This window comes from Vanellus vanellus (genome assembly GCF_965231255.1).
Source record: "Vanellus vanellus genome assembly, chromosome: 2".
NCBI classification, from domain to species: Eukaryota; Metazoa; Chordata; class Aves; order Charadriiformes; family Charadriidae; genus Vanellus; species Vanellus vanellus.
The window spans coordinates 6,666,152-6,687,287 of record NC_138906.1 but is presented as its reverse complement, the minus strand read 5'-3'; positions in this window follow the sequence as shown (position 1 = coordinate 6,687,287).

The following is a 21,136-nucleotide window of genomic DNA, read 5'->3' as shown; positions in this document are numbered from 1 at the left end:
CATAAGTTTGCTTCCATGATTTGCCCACAGTCAGCCACCCATTTAACAAAGTTCATTTTACCAATAAATCCAAATATCTAAATTTTCTTCCATTCAGCTGAAATCCACTACAAAAACACCTGGGATTGCGTTACAAGAGGTTTCCCCCTCCTTCTTTGCATCCTGCAATGGCCTAGTGACATGGAGAATTTCCTTTTTCTTCCAAAGCAAAGCAGCTCCGTTGGAATCAGTGTTGAGAATGAGAAAATAAGGTATTTTACACAGATATCACGTGCAACCCACCTAGGTCCTGCTTACCTAATCAAAAACACAGCAGCTCATATTCAAAGCTTGCTTGGGCCTGACTGAAGAGTCTGGAAAGGCAGGTCCACCGTCGGATATCCACCCTCCTTGCTCTGAACCCAGCTGGCTGGAAAACTCCAGGGCTTTTCAGAAAGCGCTGTCAACTGGGCATGTGTGCCGCGATAGAGAAATAGGTCAGAGCCATCACGCTGTGGTCTGATTTTCAGTGCGCAGCCAAAGGCATTTTTGTGACTGAGTCTTTAAATACGTGAAAAAAAGGGGGAGGGGGATGAACCTTAGAGATGCTGCATTTACCACTGGCTGGCCGGTGCCTTTTTGGCAGCACAGGAGTCCTTCGGGTACAGTGCCTCCTGGAAACAGAGCAAAATGTCCCAGGACCGGCTGTGGGTAAGTACCTAGCGCACCTCAGCCAAGATGAAGCACTTGGACACGAGGGAGAGCTCTTCAAAGGCACAAAGGGAAACCTAACTCCTCTTGAATTTCATGCTTTGGAAAATCTATCTCGCCATAGTATTTTTTTGCTGGACAAGCAAACTTAGGCTCAAGTTTCTCCTTTTTAAAATAAGCTTGACAGACTAATTAATTAAAAAAATCTAGCTATCAGTTTCTACTCTCGCTTGTGACACAGTAACCATTAGCGCATTGGTAGATAAATTTATCTGAGCTCAGTGGGAAGTTCGTGTATACCTGGTTTACATTAAATAGTGGGTCAACATAGTAAGGTATAAAGTTAAGCACACAAGCAAGTCTCATCAGGACTAGAGAAAACATTAATGTGATTAAGTATGTCATTAAATGATGATTCAGAAGAGCCAGATGAGAGGACACCACAGAATTACTCCAGATTTATTTTCTCTGTTCTTTTTAACTATTCCGTTTGGATGAGCCCATCTGGGGATTCGGGCACAGCACAGAATCCGGCTGATTCCAGCAGGAACCTGAAAGGCAAAATAACAAAACACAGTGGAGACAATTTCCATGACCTGGAAAATAAAGACTGACCTGGAGAAAAACTGATTTAGCTGTGAATTATCAAGCAGCTGATTGCTTTGATCCCGCCTTCTGTCCCAAGTCTAGGAGGCAGAGGAGGTTGCTTCATGGTCCTTTAGGTGTCTCCAAGATCCTGGAAAAATATAAAGCTAATAGATTTATGTTTTATTTAGATTTATTAATTGCAAGGCCTGGAAGAAGTTATTCTTGTTTTTATCATTCAAATGTATATGTTTTAGAAAAAAAAAGCCATCTGTTTTTAAAAAAATATCCACGGGTGGAAAATCAAATACAAACTTCGGAAAATGGTTCCTGATGTTCTCATTGCTGAAAAACACATATCTTGTTTCTAATATGAACTTTTCCAGCTTAGATTTTTCAATGTCTGATTTTATGATGCCCATATCAGGTAAGCAGAATAGAGGAAAGTCACTCCTTAGCTGTTTCCTTGCTTTTCTAGCCATTTTGAGGGCACTTTAGACTTTCAGTGTAGGCCATATATATTCAAATCCCTTTATAAGTCCTGTGACTCACTCCAATTTATTAATATTTCTTCAAATGCAGAAACACAACTGAGTCAAATCTTGCACCTGTCAGATCTGTGCCAGAAGCTTCTGCACAGTGGTCTGGTTTTTACCTTCAGGATCCCTCTAAACCCCTGGAAGATGTTCTCCAAAGTCCCCGCTTCCTGGGGCACTGTCCTACACAGCAAATGTGCAGAGAAAGTCTTCATTCTTTGAGGATAAACGTACAATATATATTGAATACAGTTTGCCTGCAACGAACATAGCAAGCAGTCAAGGGTAGCCGCTACCCCGACCTCGTCTTTCTTTGGCAGTTCCCAGCTTTCCCCGTCATTTGCAAACATCAGTGATGTGTATCTCTCCCGAATATTGGTAAAAAAGGTTAAAGTGCAAGGCCAAATACTGAGCTCTGCAAAGTACCACTAGAAGCACAGGAGCTCAATGAACTGTCTCCTGTTGCAATTAGGGTTTGAGATCTATCAAATGTCCAGTTCTTAACAGATTTCACGTATGCCAAGTGGATTTAATCAGCTTAAAATACCTTGTGCTACCGATACCTTTATAAAGTGCCAACTCTATTAACACTGTTGTCCCTATCAACAGCGAAAAGGTAAGTTTACTTTGACAGGATCTTCTTTCCGTGAGCCGGTGCTGATTGGTATTGACTACATTAGTGTCTTTATTAATCTAGTAAATTTGAACTGATGTAATTATCGGCGGTTTATTATTGTGCCAGGATTGATACGGACTCCAACCCTAACTCACAGACACCCTGGAAATAATGAAATTCAATACTAATAGCCCTGGGGCGGCTTGGTGAAAATCCTGGGGTTCGAGTTATCCATTTAGCTTTAGTCACTCGCTGCTTAATGACCACCACAAGTATTAGCGGAGCGGAGGTATTTAATTTTCAACACATAATCAAACTCTATCACGGCGGGTTTTCACCAATACAGTACAGAGATATTTCCCGAACAATTCTTCCCTCTGTCCTTTTGCTTCCCTTATCAATATCCTGCAATTTCTGACTTCTCATTTATACTTATTGCTAAAATCAGCTTTCTCTTTCCTCTGAAGGTGTCATCTTTGACTCTGCATGGACACCCTATAGGTTACCCTATAGGTAAGTGCACGTTCACTCCTCAGCCTGGGTCACTGCCGCAGCTGTGGGGTTTTGGGGCAAGAGCAAAATATGCTCCACCAAATTTGCAATTATCAGTTATATTTTTACTCAAATTACTTCTTTCAACTTTTTTGTCTTGTAGCTGATATCAGCCTTAGGACACTGGTTGTTTTAAGCAGCTCAACATCCATGCCATATGTGTACATGTGTATGTGTACATACATAGAGATTTTTGTCTCAATCTGCTGATTTTTGTGTGCATATTAGAAAATACACATATTCCCAGTTCAATCCCTGCTTCTGTTTAATTCGGTCGGTAAAGAAGTAGCTAGAGATGTCTTTGGAAGATAAGGGAACGGGGCTTCGGGACCTGTAAAAGCCAAGCATCTGTTGGAAAGCAGGACTCTCCCCCCACGGCAGAAGCTGATGCTGGATACCTGCCAGCTTCTCCTTCCCTCCCGCACCAGGATTCTTTCAGCTGTCCCTGCAGCAACAGCGGTAGCAACTTTAACTCGGAGAAGAGGAGAACTGCTCAGAGGTATCTCAGAGAGGTATTTCCCCCACTCCCATACGCCGGTGGGAACTATGGGGAAGCTTCTCAAAACAGCTTCAGTGTTAGAAGTGAGATTCCTGTAAGTACTCCTTTTCTTACCTGACAAATAAAATACTTGTCCTCTAACTCAAAGAGCATGGAGGAGGAACTTCAGAAGACGACCAGGTTAATTATAGGTATGATCTAAAGGCTCGGGGTGCATTGGCATGGTTTCTCACACCCAAGAGGTAAACCCAAATCAACATTTGGTGTAAGGGAACAGCTTTCCTTTGGAAGAATCAGTGTTGGGGTGGCCAGCGTGGGGCTCTTAGGTTGCGTGCATGAGTGTCTCCTCTGGTCCATATGGTACCTGAGATGTGTCTCATGGTTCTTGGTGCTAAGCAGATTTTGGTACGCAGATTTTGGTACACAGATTATGAAGCCAGCTGTACTAGCCAAAAAACAGAAGCAGTATGAGGTCCTCTCTGAGAAGGATGAGTGAGCCAAGATGATGAAAAGCCCTGCTCTGAACCCTAACCTTCAGCTGCTGTTAAAAGCACTCTGAGTGCTCTTACTTCTTGGCTTGGGCCATCCAGGAGCAGTCATACATAGTCCCTCTTCCTTACAGCAAGAGGAAGGGACCTTCTGGTGAAGGCACCAGCCTGGGGCTATTCAACCAAGCTCTAGAATAAAGACCTTATCTGTTCAACATACCTGAAGGTAACCACCCATGTTAGGCCAATGTAATCCCTCTCAAGGTGGCAATTAGAGCTGACCTACGTGTAGTGTAGACAATAAATTTAAATGAAATGGCTAAATTTAGATTTTTTTGGCTGTGAGATAAATCTCATCCCACCACGCCTTGTTCCAAACCACAGTTTACCCTTGGACTATCGTCTCTACAGGCCATGGTCAAGACACCCTGTTATTCTGAGTACAACCCTTCAAAGAACTCTGCTAACCGAAGGGGTCTCACCACCACCTTGATGTCCTCCCCACTTCTCATGCTCTCCATGGGGTCCCAACTCCTGTTTATTTTGGAAAAATCCACATTTCTCAGGTGTTCCAGACCAGCTCCAAACCCCTCTGATTTCAGCTGGACTTGGATCCCAGCCCATCTATATAAGACACCTAAGATGACACTGCTTGAGTTTTACCAAATCCCTTGGCCTTAGCAGACTCAAAGCATCGACATTTGACGCAATACGGGGTGACAGCCTCCGATTCATGATAACACTCAACGAGTGTCCAAGAGCTCTTCTAAGCCATTGAGTGTCATCAGTAACGTCAACAAAAAGGTCAGCAAACTTTGTGGGCTAAGCTCTGACCTCCTGGGTAGATCACGATTTCCCAATGCTCTCGTACTGCGGCAACAGTGACACATTAACTTCATATGCTTCTGCAGGTTTGGCCTGAGGAACCTCTACGGCTATTTATCTTCTGCCGTTCTTTTTCTTGTTAGACTTGGGAAGAAACTGAGTTTTCAGAGGTTTCTATTGTTGTTGTAAAACTTAATTTACTCTGATGCAAAGCAAGCCAGGCAGAGTGAGCTGTGACTCTTTTCCTTCCTCGCCGTCTGCCTGTCTGGCATCACTTTCTCTCATAAGCTGGGCTCTTAAGTGGAGACAGTGCATCCAAGGTAAGGATATTGCCTCAAACCTCCTCTCTATAAATAGTCCTGGCTGCCGCCCCGAGGTTGCTCGTTCTGCTGTCAGAATATGGCTAAATGGCCACTTACGAATTCCAACATGTGCTTGATGTGGAGATTACAGCTGCTATCCAAGACAAAGGAGCTTTCTCTTCTCACAACGCCTTGCTCCCTTTACGAGGCAGTTTGGAAAACTCCCGTCTCTCGAGAGGGTTTAATCCATGCCCTGGTGCTTCTTTTGTGCGAGGACAACACAGCTTCCTCCAGACCTGAATGAAACCAGGACGCTTGAGCGTCCGCCGAAATGTTTGGCATCCTGAAAATCACAGGGGAGGAAAGGTCTGATCTCTGGGGGTTCACCTATGGAGCGTGATGCAGAGTTATGTCAGCACAGCACAGGATGGCAGAGCGCAGGGATGCCAACCCAGACCCCAAAAAGGCCTTAGTGCAAGAGTGTGGCATTGCCCCCATACCCTCAGATGCCAACCTGGACCCCAAAACGGCCTCAGTGTAAGAGTGTGGCATTGTCCCCGTACCCCCAGGAGCCTTCACCCAAAGGAAAGGTGCTTGGTTTGGGCTAAGGACCATGCTAATGTGCCAGTGGTGGTAACGAGGGTGTCTGTGAGTTGCCATTAGCAGAGGGTGGAAAATGAATATTGGTTGGTACAAAAAGGTGAGGTTTTGCAAAGAATGTAATTTGTTAAATGCTCCTTCATAGCTGCTTTTTCTCATAGTAGTTTTAACAGGGCCAAAGAAAACTCTGGTTTTCTCGTACTTTGTTCTAACACTATTTTTTTTTCCCGCTTGATGCATTTTGCAAAGGAAATGGCAACGGCAGCGCTCGCTTGATGGATGTGGGAACTGGGAGATCAGCTGAAGGGAAGTTTCCTCTTGTCCCCCAGCAAGTCCAGGCACGGTTTGGAGCAGACTGCCCCGCTGTGCCTCTTCCGACAGAAGGAGAGCTTCCCTCACATGGAGGTATCACGGCAAAACATCAGCCTGACATAGCAGCAGCTCCTAAACACTTGAAAAGCCTTGGCCTTGCTGGTGTGGTGGGGCTGAAGCATGGCTAACCCAGAAACAACTTCTCTTTGAGTTCTGGCAATGGAATTTGGGCCTAATTTATTTGCGTATGCTTGGCTGGCATCTCCAGCTGCTGTTGTGTCTCGACAAAAAAAGTATAATTATCTTTCTCCTGGGCAGCCATAAGGCAGATGGCCATCACAGGCTTGGCAACAGCAAGCCAGATGGCACGGTGAAGGTAGTGGCTGAGGGGTGGCCGTGTTCACCCACCTACCAGCTTCGCTACAGGAGTTGGGTATATTCTGTGGGTGGCCAGTGTTTATATTTGCTTGTAAATTATGGCCCGCAAAATGCTAAATGGGTCTGGCTGCGACCTCAGAGCACAGCCTGGCTCCTGTGACCACAGGTTTGAGTCTCGCAAGCGGAGCCATGCTCACCTCCCAGCTACAAAAGAGCCCTTTGTGCATTTTCTCCTGCTCCTCTCAAGCTGTGCACTTCTCAGCTACTCCGCTGTCCCGGTCCATGCCTCAGCCTCATTGCTTCTAGCCATGCTGATGCTTGTGACTCAGCTGGACTTTCTTTCAACTACCGAGAGCTCTTAGCTATCAATCAAGACACCTACCACTCTTCTCCTGCCATCTGCTCTCCTCCTTTCCTGGCATCTCCAGAGCTTTGCTCCTCACCCACCTGCCATTTGGTTGCACGTCTCATGGAAAGCATCACCTGGGCAATGCTTTCTCACTCTCACCACCAAAGCTCCTGGCTTCAGTAGAAGGAAGACATGGCTGTCGGTGATGGGAACGCTGATGGTCTGTCTGCGTTTCAGCCTTCAGGGGCAAGTCAGTGCCAGCAGCACCCGACACCTCTCTCCACCTGTAGCATCCTAAGGGAGGATACAGGCAGCGGGCACAGCCTGAGTCACTAAACAAGGATTGCCATCATTTTAGGAAGGCGGGACTCATCGTTCACGCTCTGCCGATATTGTCTTCAGCACTCAGCCTGGCACGCTCCCCTGTCCTCGTTTCCCCCACTTGCTGTGGCTGTATCGGTCCCTCAGCCTCGCCGCACTGCATGAGAGGGAAACCTCAGCTCATGTCTGCGACTGTAAGCTCGGTTTCCTTCCCGCTGCACTCATTTCCCAGCAATGGTGACAAGCAGCTCCGATTTACTGGCTCTGGGGGAGTTTTATTTTGAATGTTTTATGCAAACCGGAACGTGGCTGCAGCCGGGGGCAGGGCTCTGGTCCCACGGCCATCGGTGCGGGAAGGCTGCGCAGGTCTTCGGTGTGAACAAACATCCAAAGGGACGTACTTTGCCGCTTGTCTCACACTAACGTGGCTCTCGTTAGCTGATGAGTTTTGATGGAGATGTGTGTGCGCTAATGGGAGATTGCCGGGCTAGAAGTAATTAAAAAAAAGTTCCTTCAGCATGTTATAATCATTCTGAATTATTAAACAGGATGGAATTTTTAAAGTCTAATTCACTTTTCCATTATTTATGCTGTTTGCTTCAGTTTTATCCCATCTTTTGAGAGGTTCACCAGAAAGTTTCACTTTCGGGTTGCGACGCGGTCAGTGTTGGAGACTGCTAAACCTGCAATACAGCTTATTTCAAAAACCCGGGTGGGGGCTGCGTCTTTTCCCCTTCCCATGCACAACATTTAAATTTCAGGCCACTTTTAGCTGTGCACCTACCAGCCCAGGATTTTTTCTCCAGTTGCAGCAAAAGGCTAGTAAGGTGAGGAGAAAAAAAGAGTCAGCAGATCAAAGGTGCAGTGTAGGGAGCAGCTCATGGGCAGATCTGTCCTGCAGTAGGTATGTGATCAAACAGATAAGCGTCCCTGCCTGCAACCCAGCGCTCTCTTCCAGCCCTCGCTAATACATCCCGGCTCCAGCAGCCATCCGCGCTTCTTAAATGCTCTGAAACAAAAGGGGTTTAAACCATAATTTACTGTTCCTTTTTTTCGACGTATTTCTAAATCGGTTCAATATGGCCTCGAACTGCTACGCTAAAGTGTTTGACCTGCTTCCAAAGCGAAGTGTTCGTAAAAAAAAAAAAAAAAAAAAAAAAAAGGAAAGGGGAGGGGGGAGGGAAGAGAAGCAAATGAAAGAAAAAGAGAAGTGCTCTGGTAGTTTAAATCAGTCAGCCCTGCACAGTGATTTAAAACCAGTGGAGCACTTCAAGTTTTCATAAGCACTTAGCTCTGGAAGCAGTCCGAGTCCTGGACACGTGCATTTGTGGAATCATTTACCATTATTAGAGAGTTTGAATGGTGCTTGAGCTCTCCCTCTGCCCCGATAAGCACTTAGATTGCCCATGATTAGTAGGGAGGTTTCAAGCTTGTGCACAGTTGAGGGTGATTATTTTAAAGCATGCCATCGCCTGTCCCTATCTCCGAAGATCTGAGATCTTCCAAATTCATTAATTCCTTCAGCTCATCTGAATGGAAATTACTAACTAGACGTAGTTACCTCAGTGCAATTTTACAGTATGTGTCACAGGGAATAATAAATGTTTGCAACCAGGGCAGATGAAGCAATAACGTGCATGCCATACAGCACTCCTGCGCTGGGTAAGACCTGTTATTAAGATGTGTGATTGTAGAGCCTCTGTGCTCCAGCCACCGACTGGGAAATTCTGGTTTTAGATGCCCCGATGCTTCCTTGAGCCGGAAAGGGCAGAAGGACAGTATGTGATATTCCCATGTGTTTCACTGTGTCGTATTGCGTTGCATCAACGGACAATACTCGGTTAGCTCGAGTCCGGATTCTTGCACCAGCAAGTCAACGAGGTTGTCAGATGAAGCTGTGCAAAATGCTGATCTTTCAGGTTTGCTGGCTGAGCCAAGGAAGCGAAAAAAAAAAAAAAAATTGTGAGAATTCAGGTTGACTAAAGATGGAAATGTTTTGCTTTTCTGAGCGAAGCAAAAATCTGTAAGAAACAACCCCGTTTCTTGTTTTTTATTTGTAAGCTTTTTTGGTTGTTCGCTGTGCACCAGTTTTGAAATAAAATTCTCTTGCAGTAAGGAAAAAAAATGGAAATGCTTTGACTTGAAACCATCCCAGCAATTTCCTCCAGGTCTTTTGCAGAGGTGGTAAAACTAGAAGAAAATGCAAACCCAAATTCCTAGTTTTCCATGGAAATTTTTGACTAGCAAAAAACCACATGGTCCAGTACAAAAGTGACACGAAGTGCCCAAATTTGTGCATGAAGCAAGCTGGGTTTGTGATGGCCGCTCTGCAGTCCAGCTCTCTTCACTGAGACGGGGCTTTGCAGAAGCCCGGAGCTCTGCTGCTGCCGGTAGGGAAGATGACGGGAGTTTGAACTTTCGAGAGGGTCCCTAGATTCCTCCATGTGGAAAATCAGAACAATCTGCTGGCAAAGAGGTCAAATTGGAGGCAGAAGAAAGATAATCCCACCCCTGCCTCCTCCCAGACATACAGCCAATGGTCTCCAGCGCCCCAGCCAGTTCCTGAGCTCCCCCAGTCTATCTCAAGGCATCACAAGCTGGTTTGTCTCTAAAAAAAGAAAAAAAAAGAGAGGGAGCTCTCCCTGGCAGACAAATGATGGGAGCGGTGATAACTCCCCCTGCCTCCAGGACCACTGAGACCCCCACGCATGGTGCCAGACTCTGTGCTATCTAAGCAGGTTATTAAGCGCTATAAGAGTCCCACAGCCAGCGTTTGGGTCCCCAGCCTGCCCCGGGTCTTGGTCATGTGTCTTTTCATGATGGCTCCATTCTTTGCTAATTAGTTTGCAAAGGAAGGGTCCGGGGAGGACAAGATGCCTGGGTGTCCCTGCTCCATGCGAGGCTGCGGTCCCTGCCATCCCTGCATAGGTGAAGTTGACAAGTCCTCCTTCTCCAAGGGTCAACCTCGGGCTTGTGTGTCTGGCCCATCGCTTCAGAGAAACAGGTACCTCCAGAGGATGGTTCAGCTGTTTTCAGATGAGATTACTGTCTCCTTTGCCTGTAAACGCTGGCTGACTCAGATGGAGACATCTGTGCTACAGAAACCTAAAATCAGGGCAGATGACTCCCTCCCAACCCACCAACCCTTACCCGCGTACCCCATGACCCCACCGTCTCACACACTTACCCTCCTGGCAGCTCCGCTTTATGGGAACTGAGGGACTGCGTGACTTTCTGCGGGTCCTGCAGGTTGTCTGTCACAGCTGAAACTAAAACTGGGTCTTCCAAGACACGGTCCAACATATTAAACACACGTTCATCCTTCTTTCTGCACAGAGCGTGTGCCCTGTCCCGTGCTTGTCTGTGGCCTTTGCCTGCAGAAGACCGTGCACAGAACTGATGTCCGTATTACTGTCAACTCTTTCCTGATATTTAAGAAAGTGGATATCTACTGATTTCCTTCCATAAGTAATTTCATTGTCTTTAAAATCTTGCTTTAAAGAGCTTGTAGGCTGTGTGCGGATATCTTGAGATGATGGTGGTATAAGACTAACCAGGTCGGGGACATTGAGCTTAATTTTAACTGGGAAGTGCTGCGTACTCCTCTGATCACCCACCGAAATTTGGCTGCCTGAATTGCAATCTTTCGTGCAAATATTTGTATGAAAAACTTTTCTTGCAAGAACAAATTCAGAGAATATTTTTGAGAGGAATGCCCAAGAAGAACCACAAACTCATTTACATATGCAAGATTCCAGTGTCCTAAAGAAATGTAGAGCATAAGGGGTCCCCCATCCTTACCTTTGTGAAAAAGAAAAAAAATTTGGGGCCAGATCCAGCAGCCACTTCTTGAGTGAAGAAAGTCGTATATTTACACACTGCCCCGCTACCCTATAAAACATGGAGACATTGGGTCTGAAGAGGTTTATTGCTTTCTGGAAATACAAAAGGAAGTTTGAAAGACCAACTCAAAGCCTAAATATGGCTGTGATACAGGGGCACAACCCTTGGGTAGCTGCGCTGGTGTCTGTAATTGCAGCAGCGCAGACTGGGCTGAGAGGCGTAGCTGAGGATGCAGTCCCTGCTCTGACCACTGACTGTCTGGATGATGCCGTTTAAGCTATTTCACAGCTCGGTGCCTCAGTTTCCCCTTCTTCAAAATAAGGGCTGGGATCCACTCCTACCCTGCAAACAGCTTCGAGCTGCACTTTACGCACTGCTGTAAAACAGAGCTCTGAGATGTTTGTGGGGTTGGGGTTTTCTCCCTCGAGATGCCTGGGTCTCTTTTGTCTGATTTTACAATCCTGATGTGGGGGGAAGGGGGGAATACACCTGAATTCGCCATGGTCTGGAAGGAGAAAGTCATTCTCATTATTAAGCTGTTATTTTTATGAAGCCATAACTTACAGGCTCTCAATGCTTATGTTATAGTAGTCAAAAAACAGGATGAGATCCCATAAACCATTCTTTATAGTAACCAGATGGTCATCAAGGCTCCAAAGGTACCTGACAGTGCCTATTACAGGGAAACACCTGCATGGTCCTTAGCGGTCTCTGTGCCAGCTCTGCCAGCGGGGTGACCACTCCTGCCAAAGCTGGGTAGCTATTTTGGGGACACTGTCACACTCCCCCTCTCCAGACTCGTTCACCAATGCTGTCCTGTCACAGGGGTGTGTTACCCGCCCGGAATCCTTCCCTTTTATTTTTAACCCCTTCATTGGGCATAATGTGAGTAGGTGACATATTTACTCCAGCCTTTCTCCACCCATTAGAAAACTGGGTTGACTTTTTCTTGTCTTCCTGCTTTATTTCTGCCTCCCCTTGGGAGGTGCTTCTGGGAAGGCTCTTTGCCAAGTCCCCAGCTCACCGTGGACAAGGCTCACGTCCCCTCTGAGACCCTCCGTGCTGGAAGAAGGTGCCAAATCCCACCATCCTTCCCCATGAGACCCAGTGTAACACCTCTTGGAGGATGCTTTCCTCCCCATCTTGGGGCTGTTGGATCACCTCCTTGCACTGTTGATAGCCAAAAAGAACTTGTGTAAGTATTAGGTCGGTGCTAACCCACGTCACCTTGACCAGGAGATGTTAGCAAGCAGTCTCCGGAGCGTGTTGGCTGGCTGAGGGCAGGAGGGTGCTCGGAGAGGGTGTAGAGCAGAGGATTTCCAATGAACAGAGTAACCCATCCAGGCACGTGTGTCAGTGCTGCTGGCAAAGCATCTACATGACTAATAATTCCTAATAGCAACAGGTTCACAGCACCTGATGTGGCAGGGAGGTGCTGTTACTGGGAGGCTTATTTCATCTCTCCTAAAAATCAGAGATGGACTGGTTTTGCTGTCTGAACCAGTAATTAAGCAGAATTGGTGAAAAAAAAAAAAAAAAAAGAAAATTAAAACCCTTCAGGGAAAGAACACCATTGGTTTCGCAAAGGAAAGTGCTGCTGTTTCAAACCTGTTTTGGTCCATGCGTATCCCACCCTCCTTACAGTATCCTGCAACAGTCGAACATTTGATTAAAATTATAATTTTATTCAAAATCACTGTTTCAGGAGAGGCGACAACTTCTGAGAAACAACTGCTGTCAGGGAGCTGTCAGGAGAGGCATTTTATTTGATATAATTTCTTTTTGCCCCAAGTGGGCTTTTGTAACCTGTGAAAGCAGTATCCCCTCACCACACCGTTAAGCTCTGTGGCTTCTGAGCAGGGGGGAAGCACTGGGACTCCTGCAGTGCCCCTCTTCCCTGACAACCTGATGTGACCTTTGTTTATGTGCCACCGTCCCGTATGTCCAGATTCCCCTTGAAAAAATAAAAAAGAGAGAGGAAAAAAAGCCCTTACTCATAGGTTCTTTCCTCCGAAAGCCACACCACGCTCGGTTTCCCAGAGGATGAGTCACGCGCTGGCCTTGCCAGCATCCTGCTTCTCGCCACCGAGCCCGGGGCAGGATGGAGGAAGGGCAAGAGGGTGTTCAGCAGAGAATTTCCAAAGAAAAGGTGAACGTGTCTTGGCACTGAAGTCATCAACGCCACCATTGTGCTGTCATGCTTTGTAACCTTACATCGGCATGCTGGCCATGGCTGTGGGTGTGGAGACACTGTGCTGATCACCATGGAGGAGAGAATGCAGCCCATCCTTCCACTAATACCTTCACGATGGGATCTCCCCTCTAAATAATAAACATGAGCAAACAGATGTTTTGCCCTAAAGCAAGAAGTATGCTATAGTCCCAAAAGGGGACAAGTGGCATTGGAGATTCCTGTAACAAATAGTTATTTCTACACTTTCTATAGGATTTTTAAATGGTGTAGGCGTTTATTTTCATTATTTGGATACAGATATACACTACTGACTTCTTTGTTCTAAGCGCCCAAGAGTGACTTTCTCAGTTTTTTGATGCCCGGGTAGTATCTGTCCTCTAAAGATCATGGGTTACCTTTGAAAAGCGCAGTCAAAAGTGATAAGGGTTGGTGTGATTATTCAGGTTTGGGGAGGTTTGAAGGTACTTTGGTTGCCGTAAGTTGAAATACCTTCAAGGCTGCCTCTCCATAACCTGCCTTTCCAACCTCTACATCTTCATGCCCTGCCTCTCCGTGCCCTGTCTGTCCATCCCCTGCCTCTCCATCCTCAGCCCCACAACATGACTGCCTTTACCCACTGCCATTTCCAACAGCGACACATCCAGCCCACCAGTTGCCCTTTTGAAGTGCTCTCTAATGTCTCTAATCAACCACCGAAGGCCGAGTTTGCATCTGTCCTCCAGCATCTCCACTTCTATTTTAAACTGAGCTTCCAGACACTTCCTGAAAATAGTTGACGGCTCGTGTCCCTTCCTGAGAAATCAAGTGCTGCGAGCTATCTGGATTGGAAAGGGCAGATATCCAGAAACAAGGAGCAGTGGAAAGTGTTGATTTCCAGGCTATTCCAGTGTGATATCAAAGCATGATGGAAAAATAGGGGATTGGGTGTTGACAGTGCTTTTGAGCTTAGGGCTGGTACCTATAAATAGAGAAACACGAAATTATTCTTAGGAATTGAGTCATTAGTTCTTAATATTTCTAGTAAGTCAGTGGGAGTTGTGCTATTTAGGACAGAGGCAAAAAGTAGGTAGGCCCACACAAAAAGTCAGCCTCAAAAAGCGATTACTGGCCCTTTGAGCCTTGAGCAATGTTTTCCCTAACAGGAAGATGTGTTTAACAGTGAGATAACTTATTCAAATCAGCTGCGCACGGCCCTTTTTAGCTATAAAGGCACAAAACCAGTGCCTCTCCCAGTCCCCGGCTGCTCCCCTTTGCAGTGACTGATTTTTTTTCTGTTCGGTTTTTTATCCCTTTTCAGCCTTGGTGAAAGCAACGGCTGGGATGGGATGAGGTGGTGGTGGAGGAGGAGGCAGTCTGTGTAGCCTTACTGTTGGGGTTGGGGAGGTGGTGTGGGTCCAGGCGTATTGCAAAGGGAACTTTGGTGGCATCTTATTGTGCAGCATTCAGACCCACGCGTGGGAGCAAGCGTGGGTGTCCCAACTGCAGCATTTTCTGTTGTCCGTCGGCGAGCGTGTGGCAGCACAAGGTGTAGAACCCAGGGGTGATTTTTACTTTATTTTCTGCCTTTTCCTCCTCAGCTCCAGCCGAACGCGTTCAAACCACAGCTCCTCCATGGCGAGAGGGAAGCGGGGATTTCCCTGATGCTCCGGCGGTGCTGACTCCCGCATCTGGCCTGCAAAAGTCACTCTATCCGCGCGGGCAGGAAGAGGATGAGTAACGGAGCCCCAGAAGTTCTTCCTCTTGCAGATTTATGGTCCTTTCCCTGCGTGAGGGCTAAGTTCTTTCCCTGAGCAAAATTCCTACATCAATGGCTTGATTAATAGCTGAGAAACATTTTTCCCATTGAGTCTGGGAGGACTTTTCGCACGGTATTAGCCAAAAGAGACAGAGAAGATCTACAGATTTGTTTTAATTTCTGTAAAGTAATCAGTTTTAAGAGGCAGATGAGTAAAACAACCTTCCTGGGTGTTCAGTCATACAAAGGAGAACAAAATATAAAATAAAAGGTCTGAGATACTGTGGACGTCTGAGTCTCCCTTTAATTCACAGCATGCCAAAATATGTGACTAATGACCATCTCAAATTGCATAAAGACCTGAACTCGTAGAGGTCACCTTAATTTCCTCCACCTTAACTAGTGCATCTCTGATAAGCAGTGTGCGCATTAGAAGACGGGAGTGAGCCAAAACAGAGTGTACACAGGATGAGGGGGGGAAAAAACCTCTCAGAAATTAATATGTCTGTAGTGTGTTTCCCAGAGTGACTCCTGTTCAGACAAGCATAACATTTGCAATTTCCCTTTAACATTTTTCAGTGGGTGAGGGCTTTTTTTTTTTTTAAAAAAAAAAAAACAAAAAACCAACAAAAACCAACCACTAATCTATTCAGAATGTGAGACTTGGTCAAGATTGGATTTTGGAAAGTCTGATGCTACGTGAATTTCAGGTTCATTTATAACCGACACCACATCGTGTTAGAGGATGCAAGGCACAGGGATGAGACAGGCTGTCTCTGCCTTACCGGGAGAAACTACTTGCCATGTCTTAAGCCTGTGTGCAGCTCAAATACAGATCATCACCGCACGAGGAGAGCAGGAGGCAGAAATAATGCATTGCATTTCGGTGGATTTCACAGCAGTGCACGGGTGCAGATTGGACCTTTCGTCGGAAATGCCCAGGTGTGGTCAGGATATCCAGTTCTGGGTGACATTTGGAAACGGTGATTTGGCTTTCAGCCAAACCAGACCTACTCCTCTTTGCAATTCCCACCTGTCCCAAGACGTTCACAGGAATCCCTTGGCCAAGAAGAGATATTTTCCCGCTGGCAAGACAGGAGGCTTCTCCCTTTGCAGCTTGGGGAGCAGAGGAATTAATCCTTTGAGGGTATTTTGGGAGGTCTGTCGTTCAGGCAGGGGTGTTTGCATGGCATCACTCCAATCCCGGGTAGGGGGGATCTCTTACCCCGAAGACACCCAGCTGCCAACTCAAGGTTTGACCAAGAAAAGTGAGATTTTGGCCAAGTCTTCCTTGCAGACACAAGGCCTTGCCTGCCACCCCAGCGAGCTAAGGGTGCGACCTCTTGAGTGGTGGGAAGATGAAAAACCCTGTTGTGTTCATGAATACTTTACATCAAATTAGAGAGTTCACGGTGAACACAGATCTGTGCTGAGGTTAAACTTGACACAGAACCAAGGGGTTGGTTCCTGCAGAGGCGCAAGGTCTGGATTTATCTTTTCTGCTGGTAACATGCCCTCCAGCATGCCGAAACACCAGAATTTTCTCCAACACAAAAAAAAAACAAACACATTCACTTCATCATGCCTTACAACCCAGCACCTCTGCTAACCGCCTGGGACCCTGCCACGGTCAGAACTTGAGAGCACGGGCCATCAGGCCAGGTTTATCTGCCTGCTTGTAGAGGAGATGGGTCCTGGTCTCCCTCAATCAGATCTCCATCGGCTGCAAAGGGAGACTGGGGAGACTTGCTCCGATGGGAAATGTAGGTGTCTGCTCTTGTCAAGTGAGTCACACCCAAAATATTCAAAGGCATCCTACCCGCTGCAAACAAGCAGTCTTTCCCATGAAACCTCCTGTTTACTATTCGAATACTGACACCAGATCTGATTTTGCATGATAGGAATCAAGTCTATTCTTACTTTGGTGTAATGAGTGCTGTTTATCAAATCAGTTTATTTCTTTACGTGGAGTAAATTTCAAGGGGTTTATCGCAACCAAAGTTTTACGTGGGAACACCGCGGAAGCCCCAGGAATAGCATCAAACTAAAAGAAATTTATCTTCTGCTAAGACCCAAATGACGGTCAGGGAAACACACCAGGAGAAAATATGACTACCCAGCGGCTGGAGATAACTGCATATAATCCCCTGGATGGTATTCCAGCTCTTGCAATAGGCCAGAATTTGGATTTTTGTGCAGAAAACAATTTAATAGATTGTTTGTTTCATTTCTTGGCAGTTTTTCCAGCTGAATCGCTTTGTAATCCACTCTCACGTCTGCTGGTGATGGGGAAAGGAATCCTGTTGAAAGGGTAGGCAAGCATGGAAAAAAAAAAAAAAAAGGCAACCATCAGAAACCTTAACTTTGCAGCACAAGAGGGGAATAAACAAGACAAGCGGAGAGGGCTACATCCTTCCCACGTTAGAAAGTCACCACAGCAGGAAAAGTGAGGACTAGGATCTAAGGCCAGATGGATCTCTGTCCCGAAACATCCCAAGGGATGCTACTGACCATTGCAATCCCCTTCCCTGTCTTTTTGCTCCTAATAGGAGCTGAACTGGTTTTAAGGATGTGCAGAAAACCAGCAGCACTGTTCAGGGTCCTACAAGAGCTGGCTGTGAAGACCGCGTATTCCTGTTGTGATATTGCTGCATGGTGTAACCACAACATTTCGTTTAGCTGATAAGACATGGCAGCATGATCTACTGTGCTGAACGTCTCCTGAAATCTGATTAGCAAAGCCTGACACTGGAACCGGGTAACATTTATTGAATCAAGCGATTTTGGATGGTTAAAAATGGCCTTTCCCCTAAATTAGAGACTCGCAGCAACATCTTATTTTGACCTTTTCCTTTTCAGCAAAACACACCCCAAACAACAACAACAACAACAAAAATACATCCACTTTTCATTCATCCTCCCCCTCTTTTTTGGAAACAGCAAGAAAGAAGTTTTCTGTATGTGAAAAATTAAATGGTTGGATGTTTGCACTGATACAGCTGAAAAATGTCATATTAACAAGTGGCTCTTGTCTAAAAATTGTTGAATGAAAAGATTTGCTATTCTGTTCATGAAAAGATCTCTATGTGGATAAATAAGTCCATGTAACTGCTCTGAACTGCTGACTGCTCTTACAATATAACCAGCTCCCAGCAGCAGGGAAGGGCACAACCTATGAATGGATCTTGTCCTGCCTTGGGCAACTTAGATGAAGGATAGCTTAGGATGTGAGAGTTTTGCTCATGGGGATCTCCGGGCACGTCTTCCCTGGGTGGTCTCCTCTGAGTGTTTTGAACCAGGCTTCGCTTTCAGGAAGGCTGCCATCATTTCCTTAGGCATAAAATGTCACTGCCGCACTCTTCTGCAGGACAGGGCCAGCGTGTCCTTGGAATGTGGTTATCATACCCCTGGGGCTGCACAGACCTGGACTCCATCCTGGTCGCCTCCGAGTGTCTCTCTCTGCCCCTCTTGCAGTTAGTATTGGTTTTTTTTTTGTTTGTTTTCCCAAAAGCACAGCCCCAAAACAAGCCAGGTGAGGAGCAAATACTGAGATGGTTTCTCAGGTCCTGCAAGACTGAATGATTTGAGCTTGTTACAAAAGGAAGCTTGAGAGCATCCTCAGAGGTTGTGGGACCTGCTGGGGAAATGCCACAGGTGTCCTGCAGTAAGGTGACCTACACTTGGCCTGTGTCCACCCCTGAGTGTAGGCAGTACACCACCAAGGCAATTGTCCCCTCTCCCACACCTGGTCTCCACTGTCTCCGTGCTAGCTTGGCATTTGCGTGCATGTGGGGTGGGCAGCTTGGGGTCTGGAGTTTCTCCTGACTGAGAGCATAGATGCATCTTTCCCAGCTGTCAGCAGCGTGCACAGCTCTGGCCATCGACCCTGACTCCTCCAGCATTTGGATCCAAGGTCTGTGTCCAAGTAAGGGCCAGCTGGGGTGGTTGAACACAAAGTCTTGCTTCCCCGAGAAGCAGAGGCATTGGGCTCACAGTCCCCCTCTCCTGCAGCGCACCTCACCCACTCCTGAGCAGGGGGCTGTAGCCACCCATGCCCAATTTACAATCATAGAATCGTAGAATCATAGAATGGTTTGGGTTGGAAAGGACCTTGAAGATCACCGAGTTCCAACCCCCCTGCCATAGGCAGGGACACTTCCCACTAGACCAGGTTGCCCAAGGTCACGTCCAGCCTGGCCTTAAACACCTCTCTGGGCAACCTGTCCCAATGCCTCACCACCCTCACAGTGAAAAACTTCTTCCTAATGTTTAATCTGAACCTGCCCTCTTCCAGTTTAAAGCCATTTCCACTCGGCCTATCGCTACATGCCCTAGTAAAAAGTCCTTCCCCAGCTCTCCTGTAGGCCCCCTTTACGTACTGGAAGGCCGCAATAAGATCTCCCCGGAGCCTTCTCTTCTGCAGGCTGAACAGCCCCAACTCTTTCAGCCTCTCCTCATAGGAGAGGTGCTCCAGCCCTCAGATCATCCTCGTGGCTCTCCTCTGGACACGCTCCAGCAGGTCCATGTCCTTCTTATGCTGGGGACTCCAGAGCTGGATGCCGTACTCCAGGTGGGGTCTCACGAGAGTGGAGTAGAGGGGCAGAAACACCTCCTTTGACCTGCTGGCCACACTTCTGATGCAACCCAGGATATGGTTGGCCTTCTGGGCTGCGATTGCATATTGCTGACTCATGTTGAGCTTCTCATCAATCAGCACCCCCAGGTCCTTCTCTTCAGGGCTGCTCTCCAGACATTCCCCGCCCAGCCTGTATTTGTGCTTGGGATTGCCCCACTGCAGATGTAGGACCTTGCACTTGGCCTTGTTGAAGTGCATGAGGTTGGCTTGAGCACACCTCTGCAGCCTGTCCAGGTCCCTCTGGATGACATCCCTCCCCTCCAGTGTGTCTATCTCGCCAAACAGCTTGGTATCATTGGCAAACTTGCTGAGGGTGCACTCGACCCCACTGTCCATGTTGCTGACAAAGATGTTGAACAGTACAGGCCCCAGTACCGACCCCTGAGGAACGCCACTCGTCACTGCTCTCCACTTGGACATCGAGCTGTTGACCACAACTCTTTGAGTGCGACTGTCCAGCCAGTTCTTTATCCACCGAGTGGTCCATTTGCCGAATCCATGTCTCTTCAGAGACCACGATATCGTGTGGGACAGTGTCAAATGCTTTGCACAAATCCAAGTCGATGACATGTGTTGCTCTTCCCTTGTTCACTGCTGCTGTAACCCCTTTGTAGAAGGCCACCAAATTTGTCAGGCATGACTTGCCCTTGGTGAAGCCATGCTGGCTGTCACCAACCACCTCCTTGGTTTTGATGTGCCTCAGCAGAGTTTTCAGGAGGATCTGCTCCATGATCTTGCCAGGCACAGAGGTGAGACTGACTGGCCTGTAGTTCCCTGGGTCTTCCTTATTTTCCTGTTTGAAAATAGGGGTTATGTTTCCCTTTTTCCAGTCAGCAGGAACCTTGCCAGACTGCCACAACTTCTCAAATATGATGGCTAGTGGCTTAGCGACTTCATCTGCTAGCTTCCTCAGGACCCGCAGATGTATCTCATCAGGTCCCATGGACTTGTGCACCTTCAGGTTCCTCAGGTGGACTCACACTTGATCTTCACCTACAGTTGGGCAGTTCTCCATTTTCCCAGTCCTCGTCTTTGCACTCTGCGCCATGGGCAGTGCGGCTGCAGTCCTTGCCAGTGAAGCCCCCTTTGAATACTGAAAGGCCACAATAGTGCGCATGGGGGACATGGGCTGCACAACGAGTTCGCTGACACCTTGTGCCCCGTGCCCTTCCCCCTGAGCACAGAGAGCCCCCCCCCAGCCCCCTTTGGAGGAAGGGGGTTGTACCCAACAGACCATGGTGGGAGCAGAAACATTCCCCTTTCCCAGTTCCCCTCTTTCCCTCCTGGTCTGCAGGAAATTTCTCAGGTTGCAGGTTCAAGGGGTTGATGGAAAAGGGTTATTAAAGAGAGAAAACCCACATCCAGCTCAGGAAGTCCCTGAGCTGCAAAAGACTGAGACTGGGGGAGATCCTGGGGGAAGTATCACCTCCTGGTCCAATTCTTATATCCTTCCCATGGCATGTGTGTGTGGTTGCTGCTGGGTACTGGGCTAGCTGGCCCTTTCTTCTGGCCCAGTTCAACCATTCACATGCTCACCACGGCTGCTGCTCATGGTATCTCCAGCAGCAGAGCTCGGAGATGAGCTCCTGCAGGGTGGGTGGCAGGGATGAGGGTAGATGGTGTTTGCCACCGGACCTGAAACATAGGTTATTCACCTTCATTTACACCAAGTTCC